Here is a 25,131-nt window from a genome sequence, read left to right on the forward strand (position 1 = left end):
GGGGTTGGAACTAGATGATCCCTGAGGTCCCTTCCAACCCTAACAATTCTGTGATAAAAAGTTAACATTGAGACTTGGACAAATGGTTCAAACAGAAAAAAATAGAGGTTCTCAGGTGAGAGGGACAGTTTGCATAAAGTACAAACATACCTCTGAAGGTACATTGAAAACTTAGATCTAGCTCTTCAGCAGCTGTAGGTAGAGACATTCCCAGCTCACTTGTGGCAGATGATGTGAGAAGTCTCCCTATAACCAGCAGCAGGCTGATGTTTCTCACCAAACCCTCATGACCAGAGGTGAGGTGTGCAGTCTGTATTGTTGTTCCTGTTCTTGGTGGAAAGGCTGGACCAGATGATCTTTTGAGGTGCCTTCCAACCTGGGTTATTCTATGATTCCTCAGGCAGGGCTGGATAGGGGGCTAATTCCCACTTTTTATGCCAGTGTGGTACACTCAACTGGCTTCAGAGCGGGTTTACTGGGAGAAATTATCCCATATCAAAAGTCTAATAAATATAAGAAGTAATTTGGTTTCTTACACTTGAGCTGTTTTACTCCTGAGCTCAATGTGTTCCACTAAGAGAGACAAGACAAACAAGGACACAAGTCAGCTGACATAATGAAGCTATGATTTTTACTTGTTTTTTTGTTTTTTAAACACCTTAGCTTTGCACAGAGTCAGAGCACATTAGGGGAGGTGTGCAGAGGGTGCTAGGATTGCACTGTGCTACTCCCAAATTCTGGGCAAGTGGTCTCCTATGAAGCCATGGCACAAGCCTGCAGTGGACCCTGAGACTGGTGCTTATGGCAGGGGGTTTCAATTAAGAGTTCAGATGCAAGGATTCCCTGTGGTCCAGGACAAATCCTGACAGCTCTCAGTTAGAAAATAATACATGGAAATCAAGATCTGTACCTTGCTGTTTGCTGGGTGACATAAGGAAATTATTCCTGCTGGGGTCACCAGCAGGAGTGTAGAAAACAAGGACTGCAGAACTGGCTTCAGACAAAGAGCATTACCAGTTACCTGCCTTTGCAGAAGGGATCACAAGTTTCCAGGTTTGCCCCCTTTTAGGTGACAATGTTGTTCTAATACCTATTTTGATCATAATCACACACCCATATGTCCAATTTATGTGCATGTGTATGGGTGCCATAGGAAGATTGTTGAATGCAGAAACAGATGAAATTTAAAGTTGCTTCAGGAAAACAAGTATGCTAATAATGCCCAGTATTTTCCTGCCATGCTATTTTGACCACACTATCGTGGCAGGATTGCAACATGTAGATGTCCAAAAGGCAATAAATGGGCTTTGTTGTCTCTGTGGTGTATGTAGATAGGTGTTCACATAAAGGAGTATGCTGCTTGCAGTGTGTTTGTGTTTCCAATCAGTGGCAACCACCCACTTACAGAATATCCCCTTTTGCCTGACAAGCAATGGCATGAGCTGGGATTGCAGGAAAAGTCTGTGTGTGAGAGAAAGATGGAGATGGGGGGTTAGTGGAAGAAGAAAACAGACAAAACAGGAATGAGGACAGCAATGTTTAACTCAGGGTATGGGAGTAATTCTCCAGGGACAACATCCTTTTTCTAATCTTGGACTTCCTTCAGGGATATATATGTCTGTGTGTCCATGTGTATAGGTGTATGCACAAAAGCACGCCCCTATAAAGGGGGGAAAAGCACCCACAACACTTACTAAATCCCTGCTGAGGTATGCATGCAGCTCTCTTTTAAGGTTTAAACCTGCTCATGATAAATGTGCTGCTATTCTGGCTGCAGATTTTTATATCTGGGGATATCAATTGAATTCTTATTATGAAAGCAGAAAATTGGAGTTACATCTGGTGACTGACGCATGTGACAGTGTCACTGCAAGGAATTCCAGTTTCCTGAAGCTTTTCAATTAACTCAGTGAACTTTTCCTCAGGTGCTGTGCGCTCGGTTTTTCAGCGAGTGCCTGCTTCCAGGCTGTAAATCAGCGAGTAGGTTATTGTACTTTCATAGGAGCTCTTGTGCCAGTAAAACGAAACAGCAAATAATAAACCCCGAGGAGATTTATACAGCCTGAGCTGATGAAACGATTACTTTCTCATTCCTAGGCACACTCAGAAAGGTGGGTTAAAAATAACTGAAAATTTACAAGAGCCTAAAACTGAATCTGAAAAGTACAACCTCAGCAACTTATTGGGCTCGGCCTAGCAAGCCCCAGATTTACTGTTTGCAATTTCTTCAACTTGTTCACTCATTTTTTAAATTTCTATTTTTTTTTCCCAACTTCCCCCTCCCCAAGTTGATGACAAGCCTTGGACAAAACATCTGTGCAAATAACACAGGGAGTGAAAGAGTGAAAGAACCTGGCAAAGAGTCTCCTGTATCTGCTGGGGCATAGATATTTGATAAAAGCATCCTTTGCCCCATAGCCTGAAGTCTCCAGGGATCACATCTCGTGGCAGATGAAGAGCTTGCTTGGGTTGTGGATGCTGGGGACCTTGGCTAGGCTCCTTAGTCTCCTCATCATGGGTAGTTTCAGTAGAGGGCTGAGAAATGGCCACCATGCTTTCAGAGTTGAATGGGGAGCCCAAACCTAGGTAGAATGATAATGTCTCACCCAGAGCTCTAGTCCCTGCACCCAGCACTGTTAATGGCTTCTGCATGATAATGATTTTTGCACTAAATGCCTGTGCAATGATGGGAGCAGAGACTAGACCTGACCTCTGCAGAGCTGTTATCTGAGTCTGACCATGAGTGGTTGGGCTTGACCTGTGGAGCCCCATTATGGCAAGAACATAGTGTGAAGGGTCTTTGCACGGCTTTGCATGGAAGGGGCCTGATGCTTTGACAACAGCAGTGTACAGCAGTGAGCCGGACAGATGCCAGGGCATCAGCAAAATGCTTCTGATCAATATGTCTAGGCCCAGGGCAGGGCAGAGAGAGATGAACAGTGATTTGGGAGCGATGAAAGAGCTAATTGTATTGCTCCAAATGACATGTGTTATTTATATCCGTACCTGATACAATGGCTTGATAAATGCTCTGCCGACAGCATCAGGGTTAAGCTGACTGCATTTCCATTCCAGACAAGTGGAGAAGTCCCACAGTCAGCTGGAGCACTTGGGGTTAGAAAGCAACAGGTCAGTGGCTGTATCCCTTTGTCCCCACTGATGATGGCAAAACCCTGCAATACTGTATTGCCCCTATGGTTTGCTCCGTTTGTACTAGAGAATAAATCCAGCTGCCTCTCCTCTTGCACAACTAAAGTTCTGTCATGTCCTGGTTGTTCTCTTCATCTCTTTGAGCTTCCTGAGTGTCTGAGACCAAGTCTGTCCTTCATGAGTCATTCCTGACTCACTGCTATGCCAAAGGCATGCTATGTCCCCACACACTCAGTGATAAGCAAAGGCTTGTGTGACTCCCAGGCTTGACCACAGGGGTGCAGACCCTTTGGAAGCCACCTTCTCCTTCCTATTGAGACCTTCTCAGGAAATGGCAATGCGCTCCAAAGCTCCCCTTCAGGGAACAGATTGGGGTTTATCACTCTTTAAACAGTGTTTTGTTCCTACTCTTCCTCTTCTTCTGGAACATGGGCAGGTGAATAACACATTCCAGACTGAGGCAGTGAATCCTGCCCCTTCAGCTCTGGACCACACCATGTCCCCATCTTGTACCTCTGCTACTAACAGAACCATGATGGCCAGCTAGGGCATTGACACCTCTTTGTCAAAGGCTAATGGTTATAAAAATCTTTAGTCCACGTTTTGCTGTACAGCTTTTGTGGAGTTTATTCCAAAGGCAGAGGGGAAATGAAGAGGCTTGTCTATTTTCTAGGCCAGGATGAACAAAAGAACGTAAAGGTGGCCTGTTAGATAGGGCCAGGAGACTTAATCTTTCTAATGGAAAGTTGTTCTTTACCCTAAAAAGTGCAATCTCTACAAACACATTTGGGTTTTGAAACGATTTTGGTTTTGTTGTTTTTTAACTGAGAACATTGTTGGCACATTGCTTTTAGTTGGCTCTGACTTCACTGGTGTCTCACTCAGCATTCCCCAGCTATTGTCAGGCTGTATCTATCAGTGCCACAAACCTGCAAATTAAAAATGGTGGCTCAAATAAAAAATTATATGCATCTTAATGGGTCAGTTACCCTCTGAAGGTTTGTGTGTGATTCTTATTTTCTGTATTATATAAAAGCCAAGGGCGGGATTTTCAAAACCACTCAGTGCTGGCCTAATTCCGCTCCCATTGAAGTCAATGGAGCTCTTACACTTGACTGTAATAGGAGCAGAGTTAAGCCAGCACTGAGTGCTTATGGAAACCACATCCTAACTATGCTCCCAGACCTCACCCATATTTCTTCTTTCATGGCATGAAATTTGTTTTCATCATATTACATGTGCTGGAATGCTGATGTCTAAGGGAAGCTACTAGGGATTGAATTCAATATTAATTCTGACTGGGCTTGGCTTTGTGGGTTACAGCTAAAGTGTTCCTGTAAGTGCAGCATAGAGGCTCATTGCACAAATAACGTCAGCAGTGTCAGAACAAGTCAGAGCTGGACCAGGCCTGGACTTGTCCCAGGTAGTTAGGGTTTAGGGAAAGCGCAAGAAGCACCTTGTCAAGGATGTGCCTGCCTGGACCAGACTCTTCCACCAGCTATCTCTTCACCAGCTACCTGTGTCCTTGCTCCTGGAGGACGCAAGCCTGCTGCAAGTGTTTTGGGAAGGAATATGGCTAAATCACTGTATGCTGCTATTCTCACGGAAGTCAGCATACCAAATACGCTTGTTTGAGTGAAGGTCCTCAGTCATGGGTCTCTGGAGTTCTGTCAGCTCAGGGCAGAGCTGAACTGCTGAGAACAGCTCCGGGAAGCAACTTGTGCAGAGTTTTTTCAGATAATTGGACTACCCACACAATACCATTTGGATAGAAGTTATCTATCTCACTCAGAAATGTCAATGCTTTGTAGAGAAGTGCTAAATTGCTACTCTGTGCGAGCTTGGTCAGTTTTTCTTTTTGGTCCTTTTTGGTTTTTCCATTTTCTGTCTCTTTTTTTTTTTTTTCTTCTTTTAAATCTGATCTGTGTGAGGAGTTTGTTTGCAGTTGCTGTAAAAGTTCTACATCGCTTCTCAGATTCTTCATAAAGAGTTGATCTCTATTCTTTTACAAAATGAGAAAAAAACCAAAGTCCAAATAACAACATAGTTTCCTCATCTTACCCCTTAGCACACAGCCTCTCAGATGTGCTGGCAAAATCCTGTATTTTCTGCTTCAGTAATTTGGAAGAGACTGGGGAAGAGGAAGGTTGATGTGCCAGGTGGTTTGTTCATGCTAAGCAGCAGGTAGGATGGTGATGGATCCCATCCCAGTGACCTCCACCATCTCAGTGTTTTGTTGGATACCTAGTGGAGACTAAAATGACTCCACCGGTGAAGACTCATCATAGGGAAGAGCTGTCACAACAGTCTCTATATCCCAAAGATTAAACCAATTTTAAAGAGCTAGAATCTCTGTGTAACCAAAAGAGTAATTCTGCATTCCCTGCACAAACCAGGCTGAACTTAGCCCACAGATAATTGCTGTTGTCAGTCCAAATCTCCCAAAAGGCTGCTGTGTTTTCTTGCTAATAAATATCCCATGAGTGTTTTGAATTTCTGCACTCATTAGGGCTTAGGGAGGCTATTTGTCAGGAACATAGACATCTTCTACAGTAAGCCAGCAGCTGTCTGCAAAGGATGAGGAGACATTTGTTGCTGTGAGCTGAGTCTGCTGTCAGCAACCAGGCCCCTCACCAGCCCTAGTAAATGTTTTATTGATTTAATATTAAATTAACTGCCTGGGCATAAGGACTGCATTATTTTTAATGGCATTCTGATATTGGGAACTGCAGTTTTTAGAATGCACCTGTAAAATTGGTATCCCCTAGTCTTCTATAGGAGCTATAAAATGTAATGCTCTTTGTGTGCAGTGCTCCAAAACTCTACATGGGTAAAGTTACACAGCTTTTCCTTGCAGCCCATCTGATGGATGAACCAATTCCTGCTGTGAGAGCAGGAGGAATAAAGGAAGGCTTCCTTGGAAGGTTTAGTCCAAGTTCATCCCTTCTCTGCTCTGAAAAGGGATAAATGGAGCTTGTGAAGCTGTCCTAGGGGGACTACACCCCCTCCCCACTACATCCCCCCTTTTTGATTTCTAGTAAATGAAAATAATTACAATTAAAAAGTATCACTTGTTCAGCAACAAATGAGATATTTTGAAATTTGCCTTTTGTAGTGGAAAAAAAAAAGAAGGAATTTTGAAACAAAGATGGTTTGAAACCCAGACAGACACATTCCTTAGTATGAGAATGCAAATATTTCCTAATGTCAAAATTCATAATTCTTTTTTTAATTCAGCTATGCCATTAACAGGTAAAGGGTTCCCCCTCAAAAAAAAACATTAACATCACTTGTCTGTTGTTCATATCATTCTTTACCTCTGGAAATTGGGCCATAGAGAAAGCAAATACAACACTAGCAGCACACTGCTCTCCTCCCCCTGGGTAGGGCACAGCAGCCACCACTGCCTCTCTTCATCAGTGATGCTTGGGAAGCTGGTCAGCTCAAGGGAAAACTCACTGTGGATGTGTTCATGCATTGGTTTTACCAAAGTCCACAGGAGTTTGTGTAATGTCAGTGTCATTCATGAGCACTCAGATCGTGGTAAGGGGGGAAGCTTTTTTTGCACAGGCTTTGCCTTTGAGTGGAAAAGTTGCATTTGGTTCTTGTTAAGCACTGCATCTTGTTGCAGATGCTGATATCTTGTTCTTATCAAGTTGCCCTATTGTCTGTAAATGCTTGATTCAGCATATTTTCTGTAGGAAGTTTCCAAAGAAAAAGGTTCACAAGCTCTTCCTATGAGAAAGCCCTTTAGTTCTTATAGTTGTGACCAAGTTATAATGAAGTTATCAGAAACCAAATTCTGCCCAGTACTTCTCCCTGGCTCTAAACCAGGTGAGTGCACCACAGGCATAAAGAAAACCATGTAGGGTGGATCTGTATAAAGACTTCTATTAACTTCACTAGTTACTGGATCAAGATAGCCTCTTACTCTTTGTATAGTGATCATAGAACGCACTGGGTTGGAAGAGACCACTAAAGGTCATCTAGTCCAAGCTTCCTGCAGTAAGGAGAGTCATCCCCAACTAGATCAGGTTGCTCAGAACCCAGTCAAGCTTGACCTTAAGTGCCTCCAGGGATGGGGCCTCCATCACCTCCTAAGCAACCTGTTCCGGAATTCCACCACCCTCATAGTACAGAACTTCTTCCTAATGTCCAATCTAAATCTACCCTTCTGTAGTTTAAAAACCATTGCCCTCTGAACTAGTGCTGCATGCACTTGTAAACAGTCCCTCCCCGCTTTCAGGTACTCCCCAGAGCCTTGTTTTCTCTAGGCTGAAGAACCACAACTCTCTCATGTATTGCATTGGGTTGGAAGGGATTGTCAGCTTGTCAGTGATGTCAGTGTTCTTCCATTTTCCCTCGTGCTATGACATTCATTGGCGGCATTTCCTGTAACATTCAGAGATGAACACATTGTGAGAGGGCTCAGATTTTTGCATCTGGGGCAATTTGTACATACTTTGAGACGATGTGGCAGCTTAGTGCTATTTTGAGGAGCTCTTTATGGGAGTGACCTGACCATTTTATGTTGGCTCTTAGCTGAGCTTTGGGACTGAAAATTAGGAAATTATGCAAAAGGTGGGTGACTGCTAGATAATCACTTTTTAATTGGCAAATACAGATAATCCATTACCCAGGCAACTTGAGATGACAAAGCCAAACCATACTTTTTTCAAAGGATGTGGTAGACTGACTTACTCCCGTTTCTGTGTTTGATTTACTACCACATGATTTCATTAAATGAGAACTTAACATGAGGATTTCTGCCAAGCAACTTCAGGCAAGGCCTATGTTCCACAAATCCCTAAATTTCAGGGTGGTGGGTGGGGGAATCATCATACTTTTTTAGCAGATGTTTGTTCTGCCTGCAGACTAGATCTTGGGGCTGTTTATTACTGTTGTTGCTTTAAAATCCTTCTAAAATGATGTTTAGTTGCCTATCATTAGATTATGAGCTTGAGTTTTTGTGTTCAATGAAGATTATGACAATTATAATAACTATTAATCCTCTAGTTAATAGCATCATTGGAGAGAATAAAGGGGAAACCTTCACAGAACGTGTTCTGGGCTTGAACTGATTTCAAATTCAGACAGGGTTACTTGAGCTCTCTCTTGCCCTCCTCCAATGTAAGGCCACATAGCTCATGTTTGACGGTGTTTTTAAGTAGATAAACATGTGTAAGAAGGTTCCTCCCATCAACTACTGGATAGAAAATCCATATCCTGGTAGCTCAACTGTCTAGGTCATGTTGAATTTCTGTGGAAGAAAATGAGTACATGCGAAGAAGAAAATGCCAAAGAAAATGCAATAAGGGAAGAAAAAGTGATGTAAGTTGGCCAAGAAATAAGTTACACTACTTGGCAAGGGCTCTGAAGTGGTATAAATCACTGCCACACCACTCACTGTAACTGTTCCACTTCACCAAAGCTTTCAGTGTGACCTGTCGTCAACTTTGAGCAAAGATGGTAACAGTAAAAATTACACCAACTCCAAATCTATTCTGCCCCCTTGTTTCTGCAGCGCTCAAATGCCATTCTTGTCTCAGTCCTCAGCAGTAATGTGAATATAATGCAAACTGAGATCACAGGAGTAATGCCACCACTGAAGGTCTGACTTGGAAGAAAGGCACACACAGGGCCAGTCTTGGTCTTTTCTGAGCTAGATAACTTCTCTGATCAAGAGAAAGTTCTAGATGGCATCTAGGCAAGGAGGTTGAGGTGTTGTAGTGATCCTTGTCCACTGTAACCACCCTTAGCAAACTCTTTTCATTGCTTTGAAATACTCCAGATGAGCCTTTGGAGATCTTTTGGGGAGCCTCTATTTGGAACCTGTGCCAAGCACAGCTCACCTGAGCTCAGGGACCAAGGCCAGCATACGTGCCCCTGACCTGAGCAGGCTGGGAAGGCAATCTGCTAATGATTAGTCCAAATACTACTTTTTAATTCTTTATTCTGCTCTTCTTTCTTGGTTGTATAAGGTCTTGGCTTCACATGACAAATCAACCATCTATCCTCATGGTACCACTTTCCTTTGAAACATCTTAGGAGTTCTGGTCATCACCCCAAGAAATTGTTTACATTATCTCTGAGACATTCAGAGGTAAGAGAAAAAATGGCCAGCTTAGTGATCTTGGCTTATTCTTTGAATATGTGAAGACACTACATCTGGAAAGTAGTCCATTAATTTGTGGCTACCACCTATATATCAAACCCAGGAGCTTCCAAGTAAACTGCTGTCACTGAAGCTGCCACATAAGGAAATTGGTACTGCTAGCTTGTGGTGAGCAGAGAAGGAATACACTGGTACAGATTAATCCAAGGAGGAAACATTAACCAAGATATTTAGAAGACAATGGATTAATTGTTCCTCAACATCTCAGCTGTATTGATATGAAACACAATTAAGGTCTCAGACTATTTGCTCACACACATACACAGCAGCATGTGTATCATGGCAGCCAAAACAACAAGGCTGCATACTGTAACTAGGTCTCATAAGGCAGCTTCCCAGTCATCCCAACACATGTGGGAAAGGGGACTCATGTTTGAGGGAGGGAGGAGACAGTCCATGATGGTGGTAATCTGTCTTCGGGCTGTCTGGATCATGTAGATGTCTTTTGAAGCTCTCACACATTGAAACAAAAACGTTCATGACTTCCACAAGGAAGATGCAGTAGAGCCAGGGGCCATCTGGGCATTGGTGTAGCAGTGGATAGTGAGGTTCTTGCCACAGAACTTAAGATGCTTTGGGTCTGTCAGCAGTGCTGGGGACCTCAGCTGGAGTTGTGATTTCATGTACAAGCTGCTCAGAGCAGTGCAAGAAGCTCTACCTGAAGTCAGGAAAAGTGCAGAGGCAAGGACTGGGCTTCAGTTTTCAAACACTGCCATTACTGGCAGAGCTGTTTGTTATGCAGCCTAGGGCAGCAGGGTGGGGGCCTGTTAGTTTCAATTACATGTTCAATCAGTCTGTTTTCCAAGCAGTGCTCAAGTAAATGAACCAATAATTTAAGAGGAACTGTATACATGGAAGTGGGACAGAGATGATTTTGCTATTCAGGTTTTCTTGGGAGGGGTGTTACAGAAGCACTGAAAAAAAACAGGGCAAGACCAGAGTCTCTAGTGGTAGGTGCTGTGGGGCATCTCTGGGAGGTTCCAGTTGAAATGGAGGAAAGGCAGCAAGAAGAAAGGTTTCCCATCCCTTTTCCAAAAGGGAGGATCTGAGGCTAAGGGAGATGAGCTGAGTCCCCAGAGGAGCTGGCCATGTCAATCCCAGGGGAAGTGTAGATGACATGGGGTGGATGGGAAAACCCTTTTCCACTTCTGCCCAACAGCTGCTCCAGCATCTACTGTGGATGCTCTGTCATTCCACTGGACTCAGGATTTACCTTCTGCTTACTAACCAAGCCAAAGTGAGTTTGAACTAGTGACCTAAAGGTGAAAGGCTCTACATCTTATTAGAATTACTGTGAACTGCTGAATGAGTCCCCCATGGCAGTTAAGGTTTGATTATGGCTCTAGAAAATGTTCCGTTTTTACAATAAGTGTCAAAGCAGCGGTAAGCCCCCCTTTGATTCCTGGGTGTAGGCTCATGCTTTTTTTAACCTCACACATATGCTGGCATTTTTACAGTAAGTGCTCAGGGGGTTGGAGTGGGGTTTTTTTTGTTTTGTTTTGGTTTTGAATTAAAAACTAAAGTTCCCCGGGGAAATCATGCAATGGGAAATAGCCACTTCCATAAACCTGACTCACACATTTTATTGATTATGATAAATTTAATCATTCCTTTAAACCTTGCTTACACACATTTAAAAATGTATCCTTTTCTTCTTCTCTGTTTTTTCCTAGTTTGGTATCCCTCTCTATAAACCAAGAGTGTATATTATTTTAAATTTTTTTAGAGGAGAAATACTCAAGGCTAAGTTTCTTCCCCATAATTAGAAATTAAAAATTAGAAAACATGCCATAAATCTTAGTCAAAACACCTTCAAATGGAACTACTAATTGTTAAACAGCAGTAATTATAGCTTTTAATACAGGTATTTTTTGCTTCTGCCATACATTATGTGCACCATTTTTGCTGAGGGAGACAATTATTCAGGCACAAAGGATGTTAAAAAATGCCAAACAAACATTATAGAGCAAAATAGGTATCTCTCCTACTCGGTACTACTTTTAAGTGGTATCATTCGTTCTCTGTATATTCAGAAAATACCCAGAGGTCTCAGTCTTGCTTGGAGACAGCCTAAAAGGCAGTGGAAGAGCTTGCTGGTCTTTGAGTCATTCCTTGTTTCTCTACAAACCATTGCTAGTGAGTGTTCTTTTCTTTCAGTCAGCTGCTGCTGCTTCCTCTGACCTAATGAACTGTGTTCAATTCAGGTAGTCACAACTTTTCCTCCTTAAATTTATGAATATTCTCTCTCTTCCTGGGCCAATGTATTCACCCATCACCTTATGAATTTTCCCATGGGTGGGGAATATTGTCATGGATACAGGGCTGTGGGACTAAGAGTGAAGCATTTCATTATGGCTGGACATTACAATGTGTGAAGAGGAATTACCACTAAAGATGAGGAATCAAAAGTAATTCACAAAATCTGTAATCCCTCATGCATGAGGGTACTATTCTGCCCAGCCCAGCAGTAAGGCAAATCATGATTGGTCTTCCTCCTTAAAGCTGCAAAATTCAATCTGGAGAGAAGCTATTTGGGGTTCTGGAAGCTGAGGCTGTCTAGTATTAAATGCTGAGATTAAGGCTCAGGGTTTGTTCGAGGGCTTTTTGCTTCTAGATCTTTTTGCTTCTACATCTTTGATCCAAGTTCTTTCTCAGGGCTGTCACACCTGGGTTTGACTGAATCCCACAGCCAAATCCTTGTTTGGTGTAATGTGAAATGGCCCTGTTTATTTCAAGAGAGTGCACCTTCTCAATCAGTGGAGTGAGCCTGGATGAAGCTGGTGAGACCTCAGTGATGCTAAAGAAGGACTGGAATGTGGGAGGCTCTGGAGGCTGCAGGTGAGCAATGCCTCCTGCACTCCTCACCAGTTTCTCTCCTGGTGGTGTGTTTGACTGCCACCAGTGTTAAGCACAGTGACCAGCCTAGCACATATCTTGGCAAAAGATGGGACTGGGGAAAACTCCATGTAAACCTCAATGCAATTTGTATCCTTGGGTCTCCTGCATTACAGCATGACTTGAGGTAGAAGATACTTGTCCCATGGCCTGAAAACTGAAAGATTGAATGTTCTGGTATCCTGGTAGGCTTCAATTTTTTTTTCTTTATTCAAAAAAGCATATCTGGAAATAAGTACTTATGTGTTTTTAAATGACCTACCCTTAAAAATAACCACAGGCTAATGTGAACTGGCAAAGCTCCCTTGAGTTAAATGGATTCATTCCACATTGCACCAGATGAGTATTTAGGGACCAGGGTTCATGCAAGCCAGTTGTGATGACCTTGAAAAGACCTTAGATTAAAGATTAATTTAGAAGCAATCAAACCAAATCACAGGCCTGGCTGATGTAATTAATTTTTCTGGCAAGTCCTAGTTTTCTGAAAATATGACCTTGTTGCAATATGTATTACACCAACTCCTTCACTTAATGAGCCCGTTGCCACAGATGTCACTCTCCATGCCATAACTCCCCAAAACATTTCAATTTCCTTTCCCATAACTGTCACCACACTTGCTCTGGCTGCCATAGGGAGGGAACTTAGCCATGTAGCAAATCCCAGAATCAGCCTTTGGCCCAGATGACACAGAGAAGAATTATTTTGCAGATGGGCCAACGTGGGACATGTGTTCCCACTGGAATTAGTGCTCTGGTCCCCTCTTGCTGCCTCCTTAATGGGAGCGCAAGAGTTTGAGCCAACAGCCATCTCCTTGAATGCCAGCAACCAAAGACTCCTTGTCATTACACAGGCTGACTCAGAATAAAAAAGGGGAATTGTTTTTCACAGAGCTGCAGATTAGACTCAGAATATACAACTCTTCACCTAGTGCTGTCAGTGATGCTTTCTGCTAAATTATAAAGATCACCTGCTTGTTCCTTGCCTCAGTTTCTACAACTGTGGGTCATGGGCTCTTCAAGCATTACTATACTAGGAGATGTGTCACTCCTACAGTGATGGTGGTAATGGAGACAGACATGTAAAGCAATACTCCATATGGAATGCCCTGACAAGAAGCAATTCCAAAATTTGTCTTAGACATTCAGGAACAGGTCCAGGCATCCTGGCCTGCATTAGGAATAGTGTGGCCAGCAGGAGCAGGGAAGTCATTGTGCCCTTGTACTCTGCATTGGTTAGGCTGCACCTTGAGTACTGTGTCCAGTTCTGGGCCCCTCAGTTTAAGAAGGACATTGAAACACTTGAACATGTCCAGAGAAGGGCAACAAGGCTGGGGAGAGGCCTTGAACACAAGCCCTACGAGGAGAGGCTGAGAGAGCTGGGACTGTGTAGCCTGGAGAGGAGGAGGCTAAGGGGTGACCTCATTGCCCTCTACAACTACCTGAGGGGTGGTTGTGGCTGGGAAGGGGTTGGTCTCTTCTCCCAGGCAACCAGCACCAGAACAAGGGGGGACAGTCTCAAGCTGCACCAGGGGAGGTTTAGACTCGAGGTGAGGAGGAAGTTCTTCACCAAGCGAGTCATTCGTCATTGGAACGGGTTGCCCAGGGAGGTGGTGGAGTCATCGTCTCTGGAGGCGTTCAAGAGGGGATTGGACGTGGCTCTTGGTGCCATGGTCTAGTCATGGGGTCTGTGTTGATGGGTTGGACTCGATGATCCTCGAGGTCCTTTCCAACCTAAGTTATACTGTGATACTGTGAAAAAAAACAACAATCTTTTCCACCTTTTCTCCCAAAAAGTGAGCCTGAGCCTGTGGTCTCTCTCCCTCCTTTTCACAGTTTTGCATAGAGGTCTACATGAAAACTTGAAGGTGAAAAATACTTCACAGTCTCAATTTTGAAATCACAGTGCTCTTAGCAGTTTTCTTTTTCTGGATGTTTTCCTTTCAAAGTGAAGTGCAGTCCAAAAGGAATCTGCTTTTAAGTGATTCTCTTCAGCAGAACAGCATTAGAGAAAATGGTGTTTCTCCTCTTTAGCCTATATAACCATATAGATAGATGTTTAGTTAGAAATTTTGCCAAATATTTCTATTTACCCACTGCTTCAGAGAAAACAGACTCAAGTGCCCTGTGGAATCATTGTTCTCTGAACACACAGAGACCTCAGGGGTGGAAGGAAGTTACAGTATTATTTCTCCCCCTGCCTATTGTTATTGTTGCTATTGTTATCATTATTATCGTTATTACTAGTGAAAATAACATGTGCTGATCCAGTGAGGTGCTGCATCTCTTCAGCTCCCATGGGAAACCTGACAAGAATAAATATTTCCATAGAGTATTTGCCTGGGAGGTACAGGCACTGTGGTCAGTCACAGCCACCTTCCATCTCGTCTCCAAACACAGGAGGAGAAGGAATGGGATTGCCACAGAGAGACTGATTGGTTGGACATGATGATCTTGGAGGTCTCTTCCAACCTGGTTTATTAGTATTATTATTACTAGATACCTCTGAGGGTAGAAGGTGCTCCTTGTGGCCAGGGGATCCCAGGTCCTTTGGGAACAGGTTTAAGGATGTTTTCTGAACTCCTGGATAATGCTGGAGATGCATAGACATAGTGTGCTGACCACTTACTTTGTTTCACAGTGGCACCACTGCATTTCTCTGAAAAGAAATATTTTCTCTCTGTAGAAGAATCTCATGATTTCACAAGGGTAAAAAAGTCTTGACCTTTTTCCAGATTTCTTCCTTTTATTTTTTTTCAGCCCAATGGTCCATTTTTTACACTGAAAGATGCATTCAAATTTAACCTCTATTTGTTTCCCCTTTTTGTTTGTTTGTTGTTAATAGTTAGTTCTAAAAGGAGCAGTCTGAATGCCTTGTCTGCCAGAAGGCATGTGCACGTGGGTTTCTTGCTACCCCTCCACAAGTTTTCATTGCCTTTGCCCACAAGTTAACCTGTAACACACACCACCTAGCTGGCACCAAGGGAAAAAGGCCATGTCTCATCACATAGACATCCTTTCTCTTAAGATCCTGTTTCCTTCTGTGTAGCCACAACTTGTTGGATTGACAGGATGGGTTCCCCCACTGTTCTGGGCTGATTTAACATAAATGCTGTAGTACCACTAAGCAACATGTGGCAGAGTTTTACCACTGAAGACAGCCCAGCAAGATAGGATGAGTGAGCAGCACCTTCCAGCAGGAATTCTCCTCCATATTTTAAGCTAGTCTTCCTTGAAGGAGTTGGGAAAGAGGAGAGCGAGTGATTTTGTTTTACCCTCCCTGTGATTCGGTGGTGTTTGTAGTTGCTCAGCGTGACACCAGAAATCTGATTTTTCAAGTGGTCCTCTGGGGATAGTCTGATGATTTTTTGATCATTGAAAAGTCCCAAGGAACTTTCAAAGTCCAACATCTCTCAACAGGCAATCTGAAGCAAACCTGGAGAGGATAAGTCTGTATCCTCAGAGCCCTCATTAAGTCCCCTGGCCACTGAGACATCACAGCTGATTTTTCATTTGGCCTGAAGCCCTGTCTGTGTTGCTGCAGAGCTCAGGCATGCCTTGAGACAAGTAACTAGTCATGCCTCATCTATCTTACAAGCCCTTTTTTGAGCACCTCTACTACATTTATCCTCTTAGCACCTCTGTAATTATCTCTCTTGTAAACAGATGAGAAACAGAAGAACACAGAGGTTTTGCAACTTGAGCTGAGCCATGCAGAAGCTCTTTGGCAGAGGAGACAGCCTCCCCAGGGGTGAGTAATGTTCTTTTGGCAATACCATTAGACTTCTGTTTGTATCCTTACATACCTAGATATAAGCCCAAAGCATCTTGCACAAAGCAAAGTCACCCTTTGAACTTGACTGTTCTGAGATTGATGGCTGGGTTTTCACTGCTGTTCTTTCCAGTCCCCATCACAATTCCCAGAGACCAGATCTGCAAAGTGGTTCCACTCTGTTTCAGTTTGAAGAATCAAGTTTTATTTATTCAAGCAATGTAAACACCATTGCTTAGCTTGACAAATACACAGAAAATTTAGAACAGCTGCAAATGTGTGCAGTGTAGTGCAGAATAATGTCAAAAGCAGATTATACTCACAACTGCATTTTAACCAGTGTGACTGGGAAAGTGAATCGGATGGCACTTGGCTTCAAACTATGCTTATGGTCAGCCCTATTAACCAATTAAATTAGTGAGAACTTTACCACAAACCTGAGTATAGCTTTAAACCCTGAATCAGCAGTACTAGTGGAGTGTAAGTGTTTCTGAGCAGAGGCAAACGAATGGCACAGTCTGCTTAGCTGAATGGAGAGCTTGGTGTAAAACCAAGTGAAGCAATGGGAATCAAATCAGCAAGACAGTGGTTGATGAACACCCTTCCTGGGATAAGAGTCAGCAGCAGGGTAACTGGGCATAGGTAGGCATGGAGCAGTGGTTATGCCAGAAGATGCTTTAATTGATAGGATTGTTTTCTGCACAATTTTATTAGAATCATAGATAATATTAATGAGCAATTGCAATAGGGAACATGAAGGCAGGTGGAGCACTTTCTGTCCAAGTATTTTTATAAGGAATTATCCTGTGTAAACACCCACTGTAAATATGTTGTTCTTGTCAGGTGTAATAACTGCCTTGGCACATGGCATCTCTGCTCACAATGGAAAGGTAATTAAACATGCAGTTGCACACTACAGTGTTTCTTCCAGATGCTAATTGTGTCACCAGAGAGATCTAAACAATGCTATTAGGAAAACAAGGGCAACAATTAATAGTAATTTCCAAAAGGCAAATGATTAATAGACTGAGAAAATGCTGCAAGTGCTGAGCCAGCCTTGGAACAAGCTAGAGGAAAAAATGTATTGCTGGAGCAAACATGGAAATTTGAAACGGGAGTTAGGTACCTAAACATCCTGGAGGAACTTAGACCCTGAGTTTACTGAAGCCAAATCCCACCCCAGCCTACTAAATAATTTCATATTTCACAAGTGGCACATTTTCTTCCAGTGTATGTTGTTCCTAGAAGCTCATGGAAGGTTGAGTCCTGAAGACATTACTTAAAGGAAATTTCTATTCATGTTCCTGAATATTCATTACTGATAATCCTAGTAATAAGTCCTATGAAAAACTGGGTTCTATTAAATGATGCACTTTAGTATATATAAGCTGTTGTATATAAGCAGCATATATAAGATGTTGTATAAACTATATTACAGGTCTATATTACATACCTGTAATATTATGTTCTGGTAATTAAACCAATTAACGTGCAGTTATGAGCTCATTAAACCCAAGAAATGTGAGATGTCAATCAGTTCAGTTTTTATTTAGATAAAATCTTATCAAAGCCAAGTGATTCAGTCCCTAAAACCAAGTGTTCTTATGTCTGTGTCTCCATTTATGACACATAGATAAACATGATCCAGAAAATGCCTGTATAGACTTATGTGACCTGCATGTGCGTTGTGGAGTGAACTGCTGCTGGGTATTTTTATCTCTTTAGTTAGAAAATAATAGAATAGAATTAAGCAGGTTGGAAGAGACCTTTGAGATCATCAAGTCCAACCTATCATCCAACACCATCTAATCAACTAAATCATGGCACCAAGTACCCCATCCAGTCTCTTCCTAAACAGCTCCAGTAATGGTGACTCCACCACCTCCCTGGGCAGCACATTCCAATGGCCAGTCACTCTTTCTATGAAGAACTTCTTCCTAATATCCAGCCTAAACCTCCCCTGGTGCAGCTTGAGACTGTGTCCTCTTGTTCTGGTGCTGGTTGCCTGGGAGAAGAGACCAATCCCCACCTGGCTACAACCTTCCTTCAGGTAGCTGTAGACAGCAATAAGGTCTCCCCTGAGTTTCTACATCCAAGTGAGATGTTCTGTTACAATCATAATGTTTTAAATGTTTAATAACATCATGTTTCTTTACAGATCTGACATGAACAGTATGTAGATTTTGCCAGTTATCCCTCAGAGGACACTAGTATGACTTAGATGTGCCAGGTTATCCTGCTGTGGTTAGGTCCTTTTTCCCAGCACCTAAACTGGTCCTTGCAGAGTCAGCAGGTCCAGCTTTCCCCTTTGGCTCTTACAGGCTGGGGTGATCCTGAATTAGCTCTTTTGAAGGCACCTGGGACTGGAGGTGCCTGGAGCAGAACATTATACTAGGAATAAATATACTCAGAGCAGAAATCTTCATCCCACTCAAGTTCTCCCATGGCTCCTATGGTGGGGACAAGTTTTGGGGCAAAACCTCACTGCCATCACAGGCAGTTGCTGGGAATGTGTGTTTCCTGAGGCTGGATGGTGGTGGTTCTGGGCTTTGTGCCTTGCATTAAGAAGAGGTGTTTGGTACACCCATGTTGATGATCAGCAGAGGCTGCAGAAAGAATAATTCAAATTATTCAGAGTGGCAGTGGAGGAATGGCAGCAACACAAGATTAACTGAGCTAGGTTCTGGTCCTCACACTGACCGTGTCTCACCAATGTCTTTCACTCTGTTTTGTGTCTGAATTGGTCATATATATTTCAGTCTGTTGAGGGCAAAGACTGCCTTCACCCTACATCTGTACAGCATCAGAGCAGCCTTGATCTTGGCTGTTGTCTCTAAGGGGGGGAAGGGAAGTAGGCTCTTGAAGGCCCCATGCTTCAGCTCATTCAGAACAGAGTTGTTTACTCTTCTTATTTATGATTTTTTTGGGTGGCAGGAGAGTTTTCATGTCCAAAGTTGGAGAACATGAGGAGAAAAGAGTTATGAAATGGTTTTTTCTATTGTGCCTAACAAGATTATGATCAGAAAAAAAGAAGAAAATGTGGATGTTATTACAAAAATGAAAGAATTTGAATATAATCATAGCAGTTAGAGAAATGTGTTTTAAAGACCTTGGGAGAGGTCCTAATGAGGCTTTACTTTGCAGATCTAATGACAGTTTACAAGACCATATCCCAGTTCCCAGTGGTGTCCATAGGGAACAATAGGACACCAGTAATTTTCCAGATGTGACTTCCCCCCTAGAAGGAGAATAAAGATAGTGAGAGGAACTGGAGTGACCCAGCACTTGGAAAGCCTCTCTATATCTATATAGATATCTATATCTCTCTAGAACTCCTCTATAGCTTTTGTCTGGGGTGCCCTCATGAATAGTTTGGTTGTTGCCTAGTAGCATTGCCATGAATTCTTCTACAGCATAGCTGAGCTTGGAAGAGAGAAAAAACTCAGAGAGGGATCATGGGATCCAAATTTATGGAAGGATCTTCATAAAATAGAGCTGAAGCATAATACATATTGTGACATCTACTTGAGATACCTGATTAATATTTGGCCCACATCAGTAGTGGGGGAGAGAGGAAGGCTCTTGAGTGCCAGCAGGACATTACCTCTTTGTGAAACATACCAGCACAGAGGTCATGGTCTCAACTTCTGTTCTGAGTTCTCTGTAACTTCCATGAACACCTGCATGTTGGGTCACCGGCATATTGGGCCTCCACCCTTGGATCTTGGCATTGTCACAGTCACACTGCAGCACAAGCACTTTCCTGGTCAGAGCACACCAGCAGTGGTAGAGTTTGCAAGGGATTGCATGAAACTACTAGATCTTCTCTCCTTTATGTTTAGAGAGTCATGGCTGCAGACACCTTTCTTTCGGAGGAGTGGAGTTAAGAGGAAAAGATAGTTTGATAAAGGTCAACAAATAGTTATACAGGAAAGGAAGCTGTGGAATAATATGATCTCTTCTGGAGGTTTTTCTTACAACCTAATGAGTGTCCTTGCTCCCTCTTACTCCTTACCCCTGTCTTGTGTTCTTTGTCTCCTGGTCTGTGACTGGTATTAGCTTGGGGAAAGGAATTGTCATGGTCTGTTGATGACACAGTGGGTTTGTATGTCACTGGTAACTGATTCATAGATTACTTTGGAAGAGGAAACAGACTAAGATCCGCCAGAAGCAGCTACATGCCTGCACGGTAGCTATGTAGGCTCTAGCTGAGGTCTAAGCATTGCTTGCACTTTTGGTCACAGTGATCATCTTGTCATTTCCACAAAGAAACATAGATGATGATAGCCAAATCTTTATGTGGGAGGAAGAAGTGAAGTTTCCTAAGAAGGTGGAGGTGGAAGGAGGAAATTTTAGTCAGCAACCTCAACTGTTCATCAGAGCAATGACATGCCAGAAGACACAGGCTTAGCCAAACGAGCACTGCCTGTCCTCACTGCTGAACACAACAGGAGCTGCTGAGTCAAACAAGAGAGTGGCTCCAGCCAGGGCTGTGCTGAGGAGGAGTGGGCTGCGATACATGTTACTAAGGATTCGTTAGGAGGCTTGGAGAAGAAAAGGAAAAAGCCCTCATGGGAGATGGTCTATTTTTAATGAGCCCAAACCTCTTCCACAAATTAAGTGAAATATTTTAAAAGGAAACAATATTACTTCGGTTTTATTTGTTTCAGCTACTTAGTTACAGCTCCACGTGGACACAATTAATGGAGGAAATAGAGTATTTTATAAGCCCAGGACTCTGAGATAGATATTTTGTGACTGTGTGAAATTCTTTGCCCTAATCACCACACATTCCTTGGGAGAAGTTTGTTTATTGCTGAACATTATTAAGCTGGGTTCCAAACGTGTTCCGTCCAGTCATTGAATGGCAAAGGTCAAAAATTGTCATGGAATTACTAAGTGGTGAATTTTGCCTTCCAGTTTTCATTAAAGACCCTGCTGTCCATCTTTGGCTCAGGTCTGTTCTAATTCTGTTCAAAGTATTCTCCATAAAAAAGAAAAAAAAAGGCAATGACCTTTCCACTGGAGCTAGTTTTATTTCCCAGATCCCTTGCAGACTCCCCCCGTGACTTCACATAAATCACTTGGACATTCAGTACTCCAGTCTCCTTTTTTTTTTTTAATAGAAAGAATATTGTTTCTCTTTTATTTGCTCTTATACAGGATGAATTTTTCAGTGTTTTTTGAGTGGTGTCTAGCACCAACCCCTCTAATCTTTTCTAGTCAAGTAAGAAAAAGAGATGGAGGTAAAACCGAAGGATGGATGTTGTTTAGATGTAAGGTTCCACGTGTGCCTGCTGGATGGAAGGGAACAACAACGCAGGCACCTTTATTTAGAAAAAAAATGAAAAACTTGCTTTCTCATTTTTCTGAACTGCCTCAAATATCAGAGGCAGGATCCAGAAAGTACCAGCTCTGGGCTTTCTGGCAGGAATGAGTGGGACAACAGGGCATGATTTCTGGATGGAGACAGTTGATCAGTTCCTGAAATGATACAGGCCCATATACCTCATTAATCAGCCATCTGCTTCTCACAGGTAGGCCTGAAACATTCTCCTTTTTAGATCTCAGACCAGTGCTTCTGAGCACATTTCATTGCAACAGGCTGTTAGACAGAAGTAAACAACATCTCATTGATGCAGTAATCTGTGCAAATATTCTGACAGCAAAGCACAGCAGTGGAGTAAATAGACAACCCCAAAGCCCCTTCCCCTCCCACGTGCCAATAAATACAGTTTACTGTACACATCGCTCTTCAGGGCCATAGTGTGAATCCATTAGTAGGGCAAGGGTGAGTGACTTCTGACTTCAGTGACCCTTAAAGTTAATCCAGCATTGTAGGGGCAAAATTAAATGTGATGAGCTCAGAAACTGTGATAAAACTAGATTTAAGTGCACAGCTGGGTAGTAACCTATAAAGACAGAATTTAAAACCATAATAAAAACTTTGTAATCTAATTATGACTGTGAAGTTAAAGGTGAGGCATTTGCAGCATGATTCACATGCACGACAGCTAACCTCTGACATCTTGAATATATTATGTGGTTTCTTCACTACAGGAGTAATTTTGAGTTGCTCTCTCACACTACATGTTTCTGTACATTTTCTTGTGTCCACTGTTTTTGGAGGTCACAGGATAGGACAGAACTGCTGATCAACACTTTGCAACATAGCTGCCTTCTTGTGCTTCTTGCCTGAGGCTTCCCAGGACTGCCCCACACCATGTTCTGGGCACCCAGCAGTGAGGCATGGAGGAAGAGGTTGCAGCAGGTGCACAACACCTCCAAAAAATTACAGCTCCTAACAGTCCAAGGAGAAATCACAGCAAGAGCAAGCGTATCTCAAGCAACTTTTAGCCTAGCTATTAGCGGGAGGAGGATGTAAAGCAGGTTATAGCTTGGATGTCAGATACAATCTCAGGCAGCCAGGTCCAGTTGAAGCCCATGTCATCATGTCTTCATTGAAATTGCCACCTAATTATCACTGCCTCAGATAAGCAGTCATCTCTCTGATTTCAGTACTGGCTCATCCAAAAAACAAAGCAACAGGGAAAAAAAAGTCCCATGAACCCTGCCTGGTTCTCCTTCACCACTGCCAGTGGACAGAGCTCCTTTGCTGAGCTGGTGGGGTTCAGAGTGCTCTTGCAAGGATGGACATTGTCAAGCATAACAACCTTAGATCCAAGTCTAACTTCTTTCAGCAGGTGGAGCACAGAGGAGTTAAACACTCAGAGTATTCTCCTGGCTCCCATTGAGTGTAGCCCAGCATCCTAAGAGCACTGTGTGTATGGGGAGGTGTAGTGATGGGATTTAAACAGGTTTACCCAGGCTGGGAACAGCTGGGCACTTGCTTCAGGAGAGGCAGCTGGGGAGATCAGTCTGTCTTCAGCCAGCCTATGTCAAGACAGAAATTTCAAATTATTTAGAAATCTACCCTGTGTGGTAGGCTCTGACTTTATTTTCCTACATCCTAAAAAGCAGTTTAAAAAACAATGGAGTAGAAACGTTAGAGGAAAAGCCTTTTATATGAAGTCTGACAATCTCTACATTGTTGTTTTGTTTTTTAACTAAAATAATTTGGTGACATGTCTGGAATCAAATTGTATTTAATTTAATTCTCTTTGAATTTGGCCAAAAATGCTTCCTGACTGATTAACACCAAGCTACATTCCTATAGTGTAATGCTCACAGGAATGGCTGAGGACAATCCTAAAATAAACTACACCCTCCCACAATGCGATGTGGACCCAACTGATCAGTCTCCACAAATAGTGTTCTTAAACTGATTAAATATTTACCATGTTTGTGAAAACAAACTGAAACAGATCTGTTGCTTAGGTTTCCTCTAATAATTTTTAAGATACTATGTTTCATTCCCCTGTTGTTGGGCTTGGAGGGAAAGAGCAGAGCCACCAAGGAGGCAACCTGTGCAGGGCTCAGAGTGATGTTCTCTCTTGTGGGAAGAGGAGGGTGTGAGAACCATTGGCTGAAATACATGATTGATATCAGCAGTGGGTGGGAAATATGTTTGGGGTGCTCTTAGAAATGGTTACTCAAAGTTTCCAAGGGCAACTTGTGTTTGTAATCACAAGCCTATCTTAATGTTAGTATTTAGAGAGATAGCTGGGTTTTATTTGAGAGAAGGAAAGATGCTACATGCATATACTGAGGTGCTATATTCATTTCTGTCATCCCTGAGATAACTTCATCCCAAACTATCCTTCTTTTCATGCAGCTGTACGACAGCTACACAGGAGACAACAGCTTCTAAAACACAAAGACTACCAGAAAACAACACAACAAACAAACCCAAAACACAGGAAGGAGCCCGCCAGCTGCAGAAAGACAGTGTGAGGATCAAAAGAGGAACATCCCAGGTACAAACAGGGTGAGATACTATCAAGCCCAGGCCAGCAGCCACCCACTGTGTGCTCCAGTGGGGTTAGAAATCCCGTCCTGTATAGCAGTTCCTACACGCTTGAGAGTAAGGGAGCGTTTAACAGCCTCAGACTATAAGGCACAGACAGGAGGTAGTAAATACCTTGATAAGGAAACTGGAGTGAAAATACCAGCTTTAGGCAATCTAGATTTTATCAGGGAAATATGCAGGGATGAGTAACTACCTGACATGATGATGTGCCTATGCACAGTGCCAGCAGCCTGCCAGTCCGCAGTACTGGCCTCAGGCATCACGCCTGCATTTTCAAACCCATGTGATTTCAAGGTATGTCAAGGGGGTATTTTTGCATGAGATTCTTGCTTACACAATGCCAGTGCCCAAAGTCAGGCTACAGCTCTATGTCTGAGAGAATCTATAGATTTAACACTGGAGACTTGTTTTTCTGCTCTAAGAAGCCTCCTGGCTTCTCAGCAAAGGTTATTGCTCTGTTTAGCAATGACATGATTTTCACAGCACGGCAATCTCTGTGTAGCAGGTGGAAAAAAAGCCCCTAAGGGCTCAACAAAGTCATAAAGAAATTAGTATTATGTATCACTCAATAAATGGATGGTGTCTCATAGATCATTGCTATTACTGCCACTGTGGAACCCAAAGACCACCTATGCCTAGTCCCATCAGAGTCCAAGTCATTAATTTTGTGAGAGCTGTTGGGAATTGAAGTGCTGTCATCTGCCAGGAGGTATATATTCATTCCTGAGATATGAAGATGATGGGGAACGAACCCCATAGAAGTGGTCACAGCACCAGGTCAGTGTTTAAGGAGCATCTGGACGATGCTCTTATTCATATGGTTTAGTTTTAGGTAGTTCTGTGAGGAGCAAGGAGCTGGACTCAATGATCCTTATGGGTCCCTTGATATATTCTATGGTTCTATGATTTTATACAGCAAGTTTGGAGAATTATTACTGGGTCTCTTACTCTAGCTCTGCACCACAGCATAAGACTGTGGAGCTGCCTGTTGGCTATTGCCCCTTGTACTCTGGATTGCTAGGGGAGTCATTGCTCCGGCTGTCATCAACCAATACTCTTCACGTGTCTTAAATGTTTTTGCGTAGATTTTTGACCAAGGTCACAATATAGGGGAAAGTATGACCAACTCTATCCTTGGTGTGAGGAGAAGAGCAGGGCGGACTTGGAAGCTTGAAGGAATGGCCTCAAAACCTGAACAAGGAGAAAGGAGAG

The 25,131-nt window shown here is 42.9% G+C and overlaps 1 long non-coding RNA gene across 1 annotated transcript in view; it reads left to right on the forward strand.

The window, feature by feature from the left end:
• LOC137448649 (uncharacterized) overlaps positions 1 to 23,857 on the forward strand; it is a 62,481-nt gene extending 38,624 nt beyond the window's left edge. Inside the window, exons 2-3 of the long non-coding RNA XR_010989173.1 lie at positions 15,884 to 15,968; positions 23,725 to 23,857. This is a non-coding gene — a long non-coding RNA (uncharacterized lncRNA). The remainder of the gene's footprint in view (positions 1 to 15,883; positions 15,969 to 23,724) is intronic.
• Positions 23,858 to 25,131: the final 1,274 nt, after the last annotated feature.

Source organism: Melanerpes formicivorus, unplaced genomic scaffold (genome assembly GCF_026170545.1).
Source record: "Melanerpes formicivorus ecotype bairdi unplaced genomic scaffold, bMelFor1.0.p_v2 SCAF_25, whole genome shotgun sequence".
Lineage (NCBI taxonomy): Eukaryota > Metazoa > Chordata > Aves > Piciformes > Picidae > Melanerpes > Melanerpes formicivorus.